General features: G+C 35.8%; 1 protein-coding gene and 1 long non-coding RNA gene across 4 annotated transcripts in view; both read left to right on the top strand.

The window, feature by feature from the left end:
• The window catches only part of LOC127548918 (uncharacterized), a 444,700-nt gene that overhangs the window by 306,794 nt on the left and 123,225 nt on the right, over positions 1–14,681 (top strand). The gene's annotated exons all lie outside the window — the stretch shown is intronic.
• Positions 1–14,681, top strand: part of RIPOR3 (RIPOR family member 3) — a 108,418-nt gene that overhangs the window by 13,974 nt on the left and 79,763 nt on the right. The window lies entirely within an intron of this gene.

Raw genomic sequence — 14,681 nt, 5'->3', positions numbered from 1 at the left:
AAATTCCTCAGCAAGCATTTGTTAGGCTCTGGCACAGAAGACAAAATGCAATAAAATTCTTTTCCTTTAGGAACTTGCATTGTCTGATTGAGATTTACTCAGAAGAATATGATTATCATTTCCATAAATTCATAGATAGCATGCTTATCAGATTTTCAGATGACACTTTGCTGGAATTAATAGCTAACACCTAGGTGATAGATTAAGATCCAAAAGAATTTTAAGACTGTGGGTTTGAAATCTTCTTTAATGTATACTAGCTTGGTCAATTCAACTAAACTCTTGTGTCCCAGGCAACTCTCCAAAACTACAGAAAAAAATGTTAAGCTGTAGTAGTTAAGAAAACTCTCCTTATGCCAGTAAAATCACATCAACAAGAAGAGATGAGTGTGCTGTATTTAATAAGATGGAATTTAGTAGGGAAATAGAAAATTCTACACTCAAATTCAAATAACCAACTGCATAAGTAAAACATATTGTCTACGGCTAGATAACAATTTGCATAAAAAGAACCAGGTGATCTAACTGGTCTTTAACTCAATCTTGTTGAGCTAATTCAATTCTGTCTGAAGAAAACTTAAGGAATACATAACTATTTTACAGGCATTTGAAGAGAGATTAGACTTGTTCTGTTTCACACTGTGGGAGAAGAGAACAGAAAACTAGGAGCAATAGATGAAAGTTGTAGAGGTATCAATTCTAATTACTTAAGGGGAAGTTTTTCCTAAAATTCAAACTGTCCAAAAAGTAGAATGGATTGCTTTGGAAGGTCATAAATTCCCAATTTAATTTAGCAAGCATTTATTAAATGCCTATTATGTGGAAGGTCTTGGACTACATTCAAGAAATGTAAAGACAGAAATGGAAATATCCTCAAAGTAATTACATTCTATTGGAATACAGCTTATAAATGATAAAATAATCTGAGGGAGAGGGCATTAACAATTGGGGCCATGAAAACAGACTTCTCATAGATAGAAGAACCTTAATTGAGTTTTAAAGGAGGCTAGAGACCCTAAGAAATGTAGATGGAGGTGTAGCATTCTATATATGGTAGAGAGAGATTACAGGATATTTTCAGCAGGAAGCTCTATAACCTCTTAGTTATAGAGGGTGACATTAGAGAGGGAATATTTACATGTTGGGTTAGAAGATCTCTTCCATTTAAAAAATATTCTATGATATTTTAAGATTACTAAAAGCTTATACCTTTCTACCACTGGCTTCCTGTCTGACTGAGGTAACTGAGGGGTTCGTTTTCTGATGTATCGTCAACCTGAAAATGATTGCCTAAAAATAGTGATTGATGATTCTGGCATGATTGGACTGAATTTTGGATTTAAAAAATTGGCTTCACAAGGACAAGATAAGAAAAATATGATTAGATAGCTGTTTGTGAGAAAAAGATCTGGGAGTTTTATATGACTTCAAACTCAATGTGATATGGCCACCAAAATGGTGCATTTGATCTTGGATTGTATTAAGAAATGTTAAACATTTAGGAATAAAGAGGTAAAAATTCTGTTATATTCACTCTTGTCTGATCATATCTGCAATATTATATTCCATTCTGGAATGATTTACAGAAGACATTCACATGCTGGAGAATGTGTGAGAGAGAGGAGGCCAACCAGAATGATAAAGAGAACTAAGCCCATATCTTATGAAAATAAGTTAAAGGAGCTGGGGATGAAAATAGGTTAAAGGAGCTCGGGGAAGAAAAGATTCAGGCAATCAACAAACATTTATTTTTAAAATCTAGATGACGGACACTGTGCTGGATGCTGGAGATACAATCACAAAGAATAAAAAATTTTTGCTTTCAGGGAACTGCCATGTAATGAAGGGAGAATAAATGCAGAACTATGGATAATGGTAGTTGCTTAAGAGGCAAATTTAAGTTTTCTTTCAGGAAAAACTACCTTTGGAGTGGGCTGCTTTGTGAGGAAATAGATTTTCCTTTATTGGAGGCCTTTAGACAAAAGCTGGATGACCATGTGAGTTTAATGTGAAGTCTTTTTTTCTCTGGGCATAGGTTAGGTTAATGGCCATTAAGGTCCCTTCTAGTACTGAAATTCTATGTGAAAGTTGAAAGGGAAGTACAAGGATCCTTTCTCCTTTATTGTTAGTTTGGCATTCTTTAATCATGCTGGAAGTTTCAGAAAGCTAAACACCTGAGGAAGAAAGAAGAGATTGCTTAGGGTAAGAGTTGAAGTGATAGATAACTAGAAATGCAGCTAACTTCTCAACCTCTCCTTGCCAAAAAAAAAAAAAAAAAAAAAAAGTCACGCTAACAGATTATTTGTTCAGCTCACTGAGCTGAAGGAAGAAGAGCACTAATTTGATAATTAAAATATAAAAAATAAAATATTGTTTACCCCCCTAAATTAAAAAGAAAACCTCCGTACCATTTATTTATTAAAAAAATTTTTTTAAATAGCTTTTTATTTACAAGTTATATGCATGGGTAATTTTACAGCATTGACAATTGCCAAACCTTTTGTCCCAATTTTTCTCCTCCTTCCTCCCACCCCCTCCCCTAGATGGCAGGATGACCAATACATGTTAAATATATTAAAGTATAAATTAAATACAAAATAAGTATGCATGTCCAAACCATTATTTTGCTGTACAAAAAGAATTGGACTCCAAAATATTGTACAGTTAGCCTGTGAAGGAAATCAAAAATGTAGGCGGGCAAAAATATAGGGATTGGGAATTCGATGTAATGGTTCTTAGTCATCTCCCAGAGTTCTTTTGCTGGGTGTAGCTGGTTCAGTTCATTACTGTTCCATTAGAACTCTCAGTACCATTTAACTAATTAACATCAGTGAACTTAACAAAGAGGTATTTATTAAGAAGGTATAGTAAGAATGGAAGTACAAATTATCCCCTCCCTTTAACAATACCTAGAAAATATTTTCTCTTATATTATATTGCCTTGGTTCCTGGAGAATGTGAATAAATTTAAAACAATGGAAACAAAGCATTTGCCTCACCAAGCTCACTTCCAAATGCAACAAAACCAATGAATGAAACTGCTTCTTTGCTTGCAGAAATTGCTTCTTATCTGGCAGATCCCAATTCACTGGGCTCAGTTGTCAGTATGTTCTGAAATGGACCTAGACCATTCAAGATCTGACAAAGTCATAGATATCTGATATCCATTGTATCTCCAAAATTCACTTACCTAATTACAGAAAAAAACAAATATAAAGGGCCAAGGAAACAAATGCATGATCACAGTTAGGTATTGTCCTAAGAGAGTGTCTATTGGCAGCTGGAGGCAGGAGGACATGTTCACCATTGCTACTACCTCTTTTCTCACATGAAGGATTACCACTAGAAAAAAGAGAAATTGGTTTTGATAATACCTTTTTTATATATAACCAATTCTGATTCAAAAACCAACAAAAAAACCTTTAATTCAGATAAGTGAGCAGGAAACAGAACTGAGTGCCATTTATGTATACTTATATGGACTGGGGGTCTTATTGACCAGTCCTCTTAGATATTAATGCTTTTTCCTTTTTAAAAAAAATCACTGTAACTTCCCAATTACTGCTCTATTATCATCCCCAGAAAACTGTCCTTATAACAAATAAGTATACTACAGTAAAATAGATGAACACAGTAATCATGGCTGTAAATGTTTCATTCTGCATCCAAAATCATCTACTACCTGTGAGCTGAGAAGAAGAAAGCAGTTCTGAGAGTATTTTTTGTTTCAGGTCTTTCTTGTAGTCCTTTATTTGCCTTCTATGAAATACTCATTTTTAGTTATTTTACTGAATTTTAGGACATTTTAATAGAGAATTAAAGCCAGTTTCTTCATTTATTTAATTCAGGTCGCTCATTTTATATTGCTTTTACAATTATGATCACATGCTAGGGATTCCTGTTAAGATTGGAATTGGACTAGATGACCTCTGAGATTCCTTCCAATTATGGTTTAATGTTGTTGTATTTGAGGTTATTTTATCTTTGTCCATTTCTTTGTTTATAAAACCTAGTTGGCAGGGAGTTTCAAATCCCTAAATAGATTTTTGGTAGGCCTTAGAACAAAACTTTAGTTTATTCTAGTTAAATGCTTTAGCACTCCTGGAAAAGGTGAAGTTCTCAAGTAATCAAGTCCTGCATTGGCTGCCTCACCTGACCCTGAATTTAACAGAAGAGAGATCAAGGGAGTCATTGAAGAGTGGGAAAGGGAAGAAAGAATTTCAGTAGACTCTCATCTTTGTCTTAAGTTGGTTTTGGATTAGTGACTGTGACTTCTATCCCATCTTCTTGAGCTATCCTTTTACAAGACAATTTAATTTACCCCATGATCTTAATAGCAGATTTTAATAGTAATATTATTATATTACTTCTTCTATTAAAGCCCAACTCCAAGGTCTCATCTTATTGTAGAGGTAGACCAGAATTTTTGAAGATTATGCCAATGGAGCACAAGCACCAATAGTTCTTACTCAGATGGAAAGAGCCAATAACTGTTAAGAGCCTTGGACTAGAGCTTAAATTTGGAGAGACTCTCTTCTAGATTAGTCATAAGGGGATAAGATTTTTGATTATTTTTATTTTCAAAAGAAGTCTACCACATTGTAAAGGGATAATGAGAGCCAAGCATGGCACAGTAGATTTGGAAAAAGAGGGCCTGAACATGAATCCTGGTTCTGCTACTTATTGTCTCTGTTATCTTAGGCATTTTGCTTCTCTCTGGGTTTCAGTTGACTCATCTGGAAATTAAGGGTTTGTAGTAGATGACTGTCTATGGCCCTTCCTGCTCCAAATCTGGCCTTTTGATCTATGTGGACTGGGAAGAATTCACACTCTAATCCATTATACATATGGTAAGTTAGAAAGATTATTTGATTTAGAATCAGAACACATAGATTTTTAGCTTAGTTCAAGTATATTCTATTATGTGTGATACTGAACTAATCACTTACCCTTTCTGGGTCCTAGTTTTTCTCCTCTAGAAAATGAAGGGTTTGAACAAAAGAGTCTTTAAGATAGAGGGAAGCAGAGAGAGGGAGAGAGCAGAGACAGAAATGGGGGAGAGGAGGGAATGAGGGAGGAAGGGAAGAAGAGAGAAAAAAATATTAAACTATTCCACTCATTATACCCTCTCTGGCCCCTGACATAGACCACATCTGCAGAGGAAAGACCACTTGATATGTGCCTTTGCAGGTCCCTCTCCTAGATATTCTTCTCAATTTAGACAGAAAGATGAAGGAACTAAGTTTCATTCTGCCATTGTTTGAGTTAGATTGTGCCATTTATTCACTATGTGCTGCTTCCTTTCTCTGGTTCCTAAAATGTGAAATGGATGGTGGTAGTGGTATAGAACTAGGATTCTCAAGGTCCATTCCAGTCCTCAATCAATTTTAATTGATCTTTTGATTAATTGATCTTGAGACTTGAACCCTGAGGTTTGGGTCCATGGAGAAGAACAGAAACAGAGACATTTGTCAAAAATGAGCTACTAGGAATGGACAAATGAATTGTCCATGTTGGGTCTTAGATGGGGAGGTTTAGGAAGATGAAATAGATTTAGAGTGGAAATTGAGGTCACCTGGAGGATTGGCTGGTTGTGTTGAGCCTTTTTAGGGCTTTGAGGGCTAGGGAAGTGTTTTGAATTCTGGAAAATGCCTGGCAGTGGTGATGGTATACTCAAATTTTAATCAATTAACAGATACTATATGACTATATAGGTCAAGCATTGCACTAATTTCAGGGGATACAAAGATAAAAATGAAACAGTTCCTTTCCCTCTAGGAGCTTACATTCTGTCAGGAGAAACAATATTTATACATATATGAATATACAAAATAAATCCCCTAAATCTCCATAAGGTAATATTTTGGGGGGAGGTGGGAATGTCAATCACAGATGTTGGCATCTGGAAAGATGGTGCTTGATCTGAATTTTGAAGGAAACAAGGAAATGTAAAAGGCAGAGGTGAGAAAAAAGTTCATTCTAGATATGGAGATGAGTGCCATCTATAAGAAGAATTAAGAAGGTCACTTTGCCTGGACCATTGCATACATATAGGGTAAAAAAGTTCCAGAGTAATCGGTTCCTCTGCCTTTCAAGGGGAATGGTAGCTCTCAACCCCACTGGGATTTCAGAAATCAATCTATGTAAACTCTGAAAGTTTTCAGAAAACTGACCTGAACCTCTGCTATCTCTTACAGCCACTTGCTTTGCAAGAGCCAAATAGAATTGCAGTGCCAGGGTATAACCCAGCCTGCAAAGGAATAACTAGGACAGAAATCCCAGGCCAAAGTGAAGTCTGCAGAATCAGGAAAATTTCCTAGTTTACTGATAGGGGCTGAGTCCAGCAGTATTCTCTTCTTGCTTTTTGATTAAAATTCAAACTAAAGGATTGCAGAGCTCAGACTAAGAGGATAAAAATCAGACTTTGCCTTGCATCAGACCACTTTAGAAGCATTAAATGCTTGTAGGTCTATCTTTGAAATCTTGAAATAATATAATACTCAATACTCAAAGAAAACATCAATAAGACCAGTTCAGACCTAACCTTCAGAAGTATGACAGTCCAATTCTAACATCAAATGAAAGTCAAGAAGTAGGCTAGAAGAATAGCCAAACAAAAAGAAACTCTACAAGAATGAGTTATTAAGATGGCAGAGATGCTTAAGATATAAATGCAGAAAAAGAGAATGGCTCCAAAACATTACCAAGCCATCCTTCAGAAAAAACCATAGCCTAGGGACAAGTTCATCTAGATTTTCAGGAAGAGATAAAACAAAAAAATTTTTGAAACGCGTTTAAAAATGTTTTATAAATCAAATGGGAGTGCTTGAGGGGGAAAATGGGGGAAAAAATTTCAGCTATAGAAAAAATAATTGGAAAAATGAATTAGCAGTTTGGCAGAAAGAATACAAAATCTTGCCCAAACAACAACTTCCCTGAAAATTTGAGTGGATCAAATGAAAGTCAATGACTCTGTGATACAATAAGAAACATTTTTTTTTAAGTCAGAAGGCTGAAAAAATAGAAGAAAATGGAAATTATCTCATAGCAAAAAACAAACAAAAAGACCTAAACAACTAAGTTAAAAATAGATTGAGAAAAACTTTAAGAATTATTGGGCTATTTGAATGCCATGATCAAAGAAAGAGCCTAGGCATCATATTTAAAGAAATAGGAAAAAGAAAACTGTGCAGATCTCTTAGACCTAGAAAGTAAAATGGAAATAGACTACCAGTCACCTCCTGGAAGAAACCTCAAAATTAAAACTCCCAGGAATATTATAGCTAAAATTCATAGTTTCTAGGTCAAAGTAAAAATAGTGCAATAAGCCAAAAAGAAAGAATGTCAGTACAGAATTTCAGGAACAGAAAATTTGAAATATGATATTTTAGAAGGCAAAGGATATGGGTTTACAGAGAAGAATATCTTAATCAATAAAACCGCTACAGAACCAAAAAAAAAAAAGGATCTTTAAATAGAGGACTTCCAAGCATTCCTGATGAAATGATCAGAACTTTGGAGAAACTTTGAAGTTCAAACACAGGAGTTAAGAGAAACATAAAAAAACCAAAGACAATTAATTAAATAAGGATAAATGACTTACATTCTAATATAGGGAGATGGCACATACATCAACTCTGAGCCATATTATCAGGGATCAGAGAGAAAATTAATTAGACAAAGATTGAGAGTGATCAGTTATGTCTTAATCATTTTAAAAAAAAGAATATAAAAAAAAGGAAGAGCAATATACTATCAGGAGATGAAAAGGAAAGGCAGGTTAGGGAAAATTTGTCATATAATTAGGGGGTACATAGAGACATCTGTACAATAAAGAGGAAGGGATGAGGAAGAAACTGACATGTGAGCCTCCCTTTCATTTGAACTAGTTAAAGAAAATACATACACATAGAATTGGCACATATTAAAATGAATAATAATTAATCTAAAATTAATGTTATTACCATAAATTAATAATAATATAAATCAATACAGAAATATATTTATTTAGCACTTACTGGGTCAGGACTCTGGGCTCTGTTCTGAGAATAGTAATAGAGACAATCTAGACAGAAGACACACCTTCTTTTTGCATTTATAGTTAGCATCAGAGTAACAGAGCTGACAGGGCCGTGGGAAGAGAGAGTGAATACATAGTGGTTCTCAAACTTTTGGTTTTTGCTCACAATATTATTCTTTCTTATGGAGATCTTACAAAATTTAGCATAAATTGTTGCCTTTCTCTGATGATCTTGTATTCTAGTCAAGGAGACAAGATATAGACATCAAAGATTAAATTTACAATTAATAAAAATGACATACTGATGCATAGTGAAAAGAGAAGTAAATTATAAAACAGTTTATATTTTTCAAGTAAGGGTTAAGGATAGTAATTGCTGCAGAGTTGAGAAGGAAGAAAGAAATTACTGTGGGCTGGGATGCTCAGGGTCATAGCCCTTAGTTGATTTAACAGTGGTGAAGTAGATAAAGGGATGGACCTGGAATAAGGAGGAATTGAATTCAAATTTATGTATTTAAGATTTGCTGAGGACTTTATAAATATTTTCTCATTTTATCTTCATTGACCCTTGGAAATGGGTGCTGTTATTGCCCCCATTTTATGTTAAATGACTTAATCAGGGCCATAAGCTAATAAGTTTTTGAATGTGGATTTGAACTCAGGTCTTTCTGACCTTAGGTCAATCATATCCACTGTGCCACTTAGCTGCTTCGTAAATAAACACTTACTGAATGTAAGTGCCAAGCACTGTGGATCTAAAGAAAGGCAAAAATATAATTCTTGTATTTAAGGGCTCCCATTCTAATGGGGGAGCACATGCAAATAGCTGTACATATAAGGCTTACATAGCGCAAAAGGACGGTGATATCAGAGAGAAGGCACTGGTTAGGGGAGGGTTGAGAGGGGTGAAATACTACAAAATTCCTCTTCCAGAAGATGAGATTTAGACTGTAAAATAAAGTAAACCAGGGAAACCAGGAGATGGGACTGAGGAATGAGAACTTTTGAATCATGGGAGACAACCAGGGAAAAAGCCAGAGTCAGCAGATGGAGTGTTGTTTCTCTTTAGTCTGGCATTATTAATGACTTATTGGGTGCTTCAAACTGAATGTCCTAGAGACATCTTAATCTCAAACTTGAACGCATCCTCTCTCCCCTCTCCCCCCAAAAAAAATCCAAACAGCTCTTTTCTCACTTCCAAACTTCCCAATTTCTGTCAAGAATACAACATCCTTCTGGTCTTCCAAATTCTCAACTTCAGCATTATCTTCACTTTTCCTCCCTCCATATCTCTGACCACTTGCCAAATGTTGCCCTTTCTACCTTGACATTTCTCACATCTGGGACCTCTCCGCTCACACAGCTCCCACCTTAGTTCAGGCCCTCTTCACCTCTTGCCTAGATTATTGCAACAGTCTCCCAATGGATTTTCCTGCCTCATCATTCCAGGCCATCCTACACACTCCTGCCAAAGTAATTTTCCTTAAACGCAGATCTGATCATGTGACTCTCCTATTCAGTCAACCCCCATAGCTTCCTAATAACTCTAGGATTATAAACTCCTATGTTTAACTTTTAAATCCCCAAACCAAGAAACTGGCCAAGATAATGGGGAAGAGAAAAACAGCAGTCTCCCTAATAACTATGGCAACAAAAATCTAGAGAAAGCACCAGCCCAAAGCAGTGATCAGGAAATTCATGGAGAAAGCACAGTCATGTTTCCAGTTCATAAAATAGGAATAGGAGTCAGAGAGAATTTGTGCTGCTCTGATCCCAAAGATGGGTTGTAGATCCAATCCAATGTGGACTAATGAGGGGACCCGTAGCTAGATGTGGGGTTGACCTATGTACCTTTTAGGGAAAATTATGTCCGAGGGTAAAAGGGAGCTCAGACAGGATATGAGGCTTTATGTTGAGTAAGGATCAAGAGTGGAAATGAGTAGCAGCTGTGTGGCAGTGACCTTGAAGTGGGGTCACAGAATTAGACAATAAATATGAACCCAGATTGAGGCCTTCAGCTGACCAGAGCAGAGAATTCAAGCCAAGGGGGAGCCAGCAGTTGTGATGCTATGTACTTGCCAACCTTTCTGACTAGCTAATGAGCTGAGTTGAACCACAGTTGAGCCAGTAGTCCTCCAACCTGTATAGGCAAACCTATAGTTTTGTTTCCTAGATCCAAACCAGAGCCAGTATTATATAAAGTTCATGCCAAGAGGGAAACATCATCCTATGGGACTTCACCTTAGACTAGACTTCTTAGGGTCTATTGAATGTTTGCAGTTTCCTGCTCTGAGCTACCCCGAAAATCCTTGAAGAACACAACACTGAAAATTGGGACCAAAGCAGCCCCTGAAATTCCTAATGCACAGGACTTAGTCCAGATACAAGATACCTGTTCTAGAAGTGGAGTAGAAGAATGAGTGCACAAAAAGGACTTTCACCATAAAGCGTTATCATGGTGCCAGAAATGCCCAGCATATAAATCCAAAGATTACTATTAAAGCTTCTAAGAAAAACAAAACTTAGAGGAGACCTGTGGTTAGATGTAGGGTTGACCTGTGACTCTGCCAGGTTAAGGAGTGGTCACAGACTCATCAGGTTCTAGGTTTGCCTACCTACCTTTTAGGGAGCAGAAAGAGGGGCCAGCTAGCTGCTCTGTCTCTTTGACTCAGAGCTGGGGTGGGGTCCAGTGTGGATTAAATAGAGGACCTGTAAATATGTGCAGAACTGACCTATAGTTATGTCCGAGGGTAAAAAGGAGCTCAGACAAGGTATGAGACTTTATCGTTGAATAAGGATCAAGAGTGGAAATGAGTAGCAGCTGTGTGGCAGTGACCTTGAAGTGGGATCATAGAATCATACAATAAACATTAACCTAGACTGAGGCCTTCAGCTGACCAGAGTGGAGAATTCTAAGGGGGATCAATTAGATCAAGATCAATTAGAATTCCTGAAATGAAGCAGTAGTTATTTTTTAAAAATGGCTTTATCAATGACATGAAAGTATTAGAAGAAACAATGGGAAAAGAAATGAGAGTTTTAAGGAAAGACCTGGAAGGAGAATTAATAGTTTGGCATGAAACAAAATCTTACCCCATCAACTGTCTCCTGGAAAATCTGAATGGACTAAACAAAAGTCAATTACTTTTGTTAATAAGAAATATAAAAACAAAGTCAAAATGCTGAAAAATAAAAGAAAATGTAAGGTATTTCATATTTTTTTAAAAAACTGCCCTAGAAAACAAATTAAAGAGAGATCATTTAAGCATCTTTGAACCACATAAAAGTTGAGACCAAAAAAGTCTTAGATATTATATTTTAGGCATATATGAAGAAAAACTTTCCAGATCTGTTTAAATCAGAGGGCAAAGTGAAAATAAGAATCTACCAGTTACCTCATGAGAGAAATGAAATGAAAATTCCTAGAAATGTCATAGCAAAAATCTCAAGCTTTCTGGCTAAAGAAAATATATTTTAAGCAGGAAGAAAAAGAGATTTCACATATTAAGGAGCTATAGTCAAGATCACACAATATTCAGTAGCCACCACTATAAATAAGTTAAGAGCTTGGAATACGCTATTCCAGAAGATGAAAAATATAGACTTAGCATCAAGAATAATTTACCCAGCAAAAGTGAGTACAGAGAGGAAAATGGAACTTTAATGGAATAGAAAACTTCTAAGTATTCCTAGTGAAAAGACTAAAGCTAAATAAAAAACTTTGAAATATAAAAAAAATTAGGAATCAAGAGGAACATTTTAAATGAGTTGAGAAGAATTATTCAAGGGTAAAATGTTGACATTCTAATGGGAAAGCAGTGCTTATACAAATTTCTGCAAAACTCTAATATCAGGGATCATAGTAGGATTTAAATAAAACAAAGTTCCTGGGAGTGATTTTTGTTATGTTTTGATGACTTTAAAAGAAGAAAGAAAAGGGAGGGAAAAGGGAATATATTAGGGGAAAAGGAGGAATAGGAGGAACTGGTTATCTCATATAATGGGGGTATACAAGTAGAAGACTACATAATAATTATTATTAATATTACATATAAGGAAAAAGGAAGGGGTGGTGGAACTAGGAATCACTTGAATATCACTTTCATTTGAACTTGTCAGAGGAGGATGGGAATACACACATACACACACACATATGGATGTATAAGTATATATATATATATATACTTGTCAGAGGAATATGTATATATATATATACCCAAATAATTTGATATAAAAACCCATTCAATTAAACAGAGAAACATAAAGGAATGAAAGAAGGGGAAAGGGCAATGTAAGAGGTAAGGTCAATTTAGTGAAAGATTAATCACAAACAAAATAAACTAACAAACTCTAACCTGGAGGCTAGATCACAAATAGAGGTTTAAAGGGAATGAAAGAAGGTATAGTATCCTGTAATGAGATTCTTGGTCTGGAAAGATAAAAAGGGAAGGGAAGCAGAAGCAGAATGCATCAAGCATAGAGTAATGGACTGAACACACTTATTTTTCCCTATTCTCTTCTTGGTAAAGGAGAGACAGGAAGCAAATAATGGAACAAGTATGAGATTAGGATGGAAAAGGATATATGATTAATTTTTACAACTATGATTGTGAAAAAGATTAGCATCTTTAAAGCTGAAAGAATAGCAAAATGGGTAGAAAGCAAAATACAATATGTTGTTTACAAGAAACATACTTGAAACATAAAACCCTACGTAATTTGGCCCCAACCTATCTTTCCAGACACATTGGACATCACTCTCCCTCCCACACTGTGCAATCCAGCCAAACTGGCCTTCTCTCTATTTCTCATACATTGTTACTTTATCCCCTCTGCCCATGCCTTTGCACTGACCATCCCACATTCCTGGAATAGACTTCCTACCTTCATCTCAGAGTCCCTCTTCATTTACAATACAGGTCAAATACCCTCTCCAATATGGAACCTTTTCCAGTTGCCCAAAATTCTACCAAAGGCCTTGTGTTTACTAACTTTGTATCTATGTGTATAAATTTTTATATGTTCTTGTGTCCTCATTAAAATGCAACTTCCTTTAAGTAAGGATTATTTCATTATCTGTACATGTATCACTAACACACAAGATAGTGTCTGGCACAAAATAGGTACTTAACAAAAACTTATTTCATTGATTTGGTTAAATGACTTATCTAACGTTATGGAACAAGTAAGTAGCAGTCAGGGTTGGACCCTTGGTCTACAATTTAGCTTGTGTTTTCCACACTGTTCTATATATTATCTCTCTTTACCCATTCAAAGCCCCAAGGTTGGAGAGGATTGGTGAGAGGGACAACAGATGTAGAAAAACAGAAAATTGTGGGGATGTAAAGAACCCTGAAAAAGCCCTGTCAGGATCGAGTTGAGAGTAGAAGGGACTCAGAAGACAAACAACTGACTTCCATAGGATCAAATTTCATAGTATCATAGATTTGAAGCTGGAAGGGACTTTACAGATCATTTAGTCTAGGCATTTTTAATCTGAGATTCTTGGACTTATTTTAGAGGGTCTATTAACTGAGAAGTACATATAAAAATTACATCATTGTTTTCCATAACCTCTAACTGAAACTCAGCATATCTGTCAATTATTTAAAAACATTATTCTGAGAAGGTCCATAGGCTTAGCCAGACTGCCACAGGGGTCCCTGATACACAAAAGGTTAAGAACCTAGAACTCTAGTCCAGCCTCTTCATTTTGCAGATTCAAGAACTGAGAATCAGAGAAAGTGAGTTATCCAAGGTCACAGAGACATAAAGAGGAAAAACTAGGACCTTTGACATCTGTCCAGAACTCTTTCCGCTATAGCATTCTCCATAGCAGAGACACAAATGTCTTGCTATGCCTTCCCCAAATTTTTTCCAACCATTCCACTAGGAATTGTTTAAAAATCTCTCTTTAAGAGGCTTGGAGAGACCTATATGGACTGATGCTAAGTGAGATGAGCAGAACCAGGAGATCATTATACACTTCGACAACGATATTGTATGAGGATGTATTCTGATGGAAGTGGATTTCTATGACAAAGAGACCTAACTGAGTTTCAATGGATAAATGATGGACAGAGACAGCTACACCCAGAGAAGGAACACTGGGAAACAAATGTGAACTATTTGCATTTTTGATTTTCTTCCCGAGTTATTTTTACCTTCTGAATCCAATTTTCCCTGTGCAACAGGAGAACTGTTCGGTTCTGCAAATATGTATTATATCTAGGATATACTGCAACATACTTAACATATATAGGACTGCTTGCCATCTTGGGGGGGGTGGAGGGAGGGAGGGGAAAAAACGAAACATAAGCGAGTGCAAGGGATAATGTTGTAAAAAATTACCCTGGCATGGATTCTGTCAATATAAAGTTATTATTAAATAAAATAAAATTTAAATAAAAAAATAGTCTAAAATAAAAAAAAAGAAAAAAAAATAAAAATCTCTCTTTAAAAAAAATAACTGTCCCTTTTCTGTTCCTTCTCATCTCTCTCTGTCCCCGCTTAAAGTCAGAAGGACCTGAGTTCCACTTAATACTTACTAGCTGTGTGACCCAATTTAATCCCAATTGCCTCACTGCCCCACCCCCCAAAAGCATATTATTATTATTATTATTATTAATTTTTTTTGCTGAGACAATTGAGGTTAAGTGAC

Source organism: Antechinus flavipes, chromosome 2 (genome assembly GCF_016432865.1).
Source record: "Antechinus flavipes isolate AdamAnt ecotype Samford, QLD, Australia chromosome 2, AdamAnt_v2, whole genome shotgun sequence".
In the NCBI taxonomy this organism is placed as follows: Eukaryota; Metazoa; Chordata; class Mammalia; order Dasyuromorphia; family Dasyuridae; genus Antechinus; species Antechinus flavipes.
Note: the sequence above shows the minus strand (reverse complement) of the source record. Positions and strands in the feature narration are given on the sequence as shown.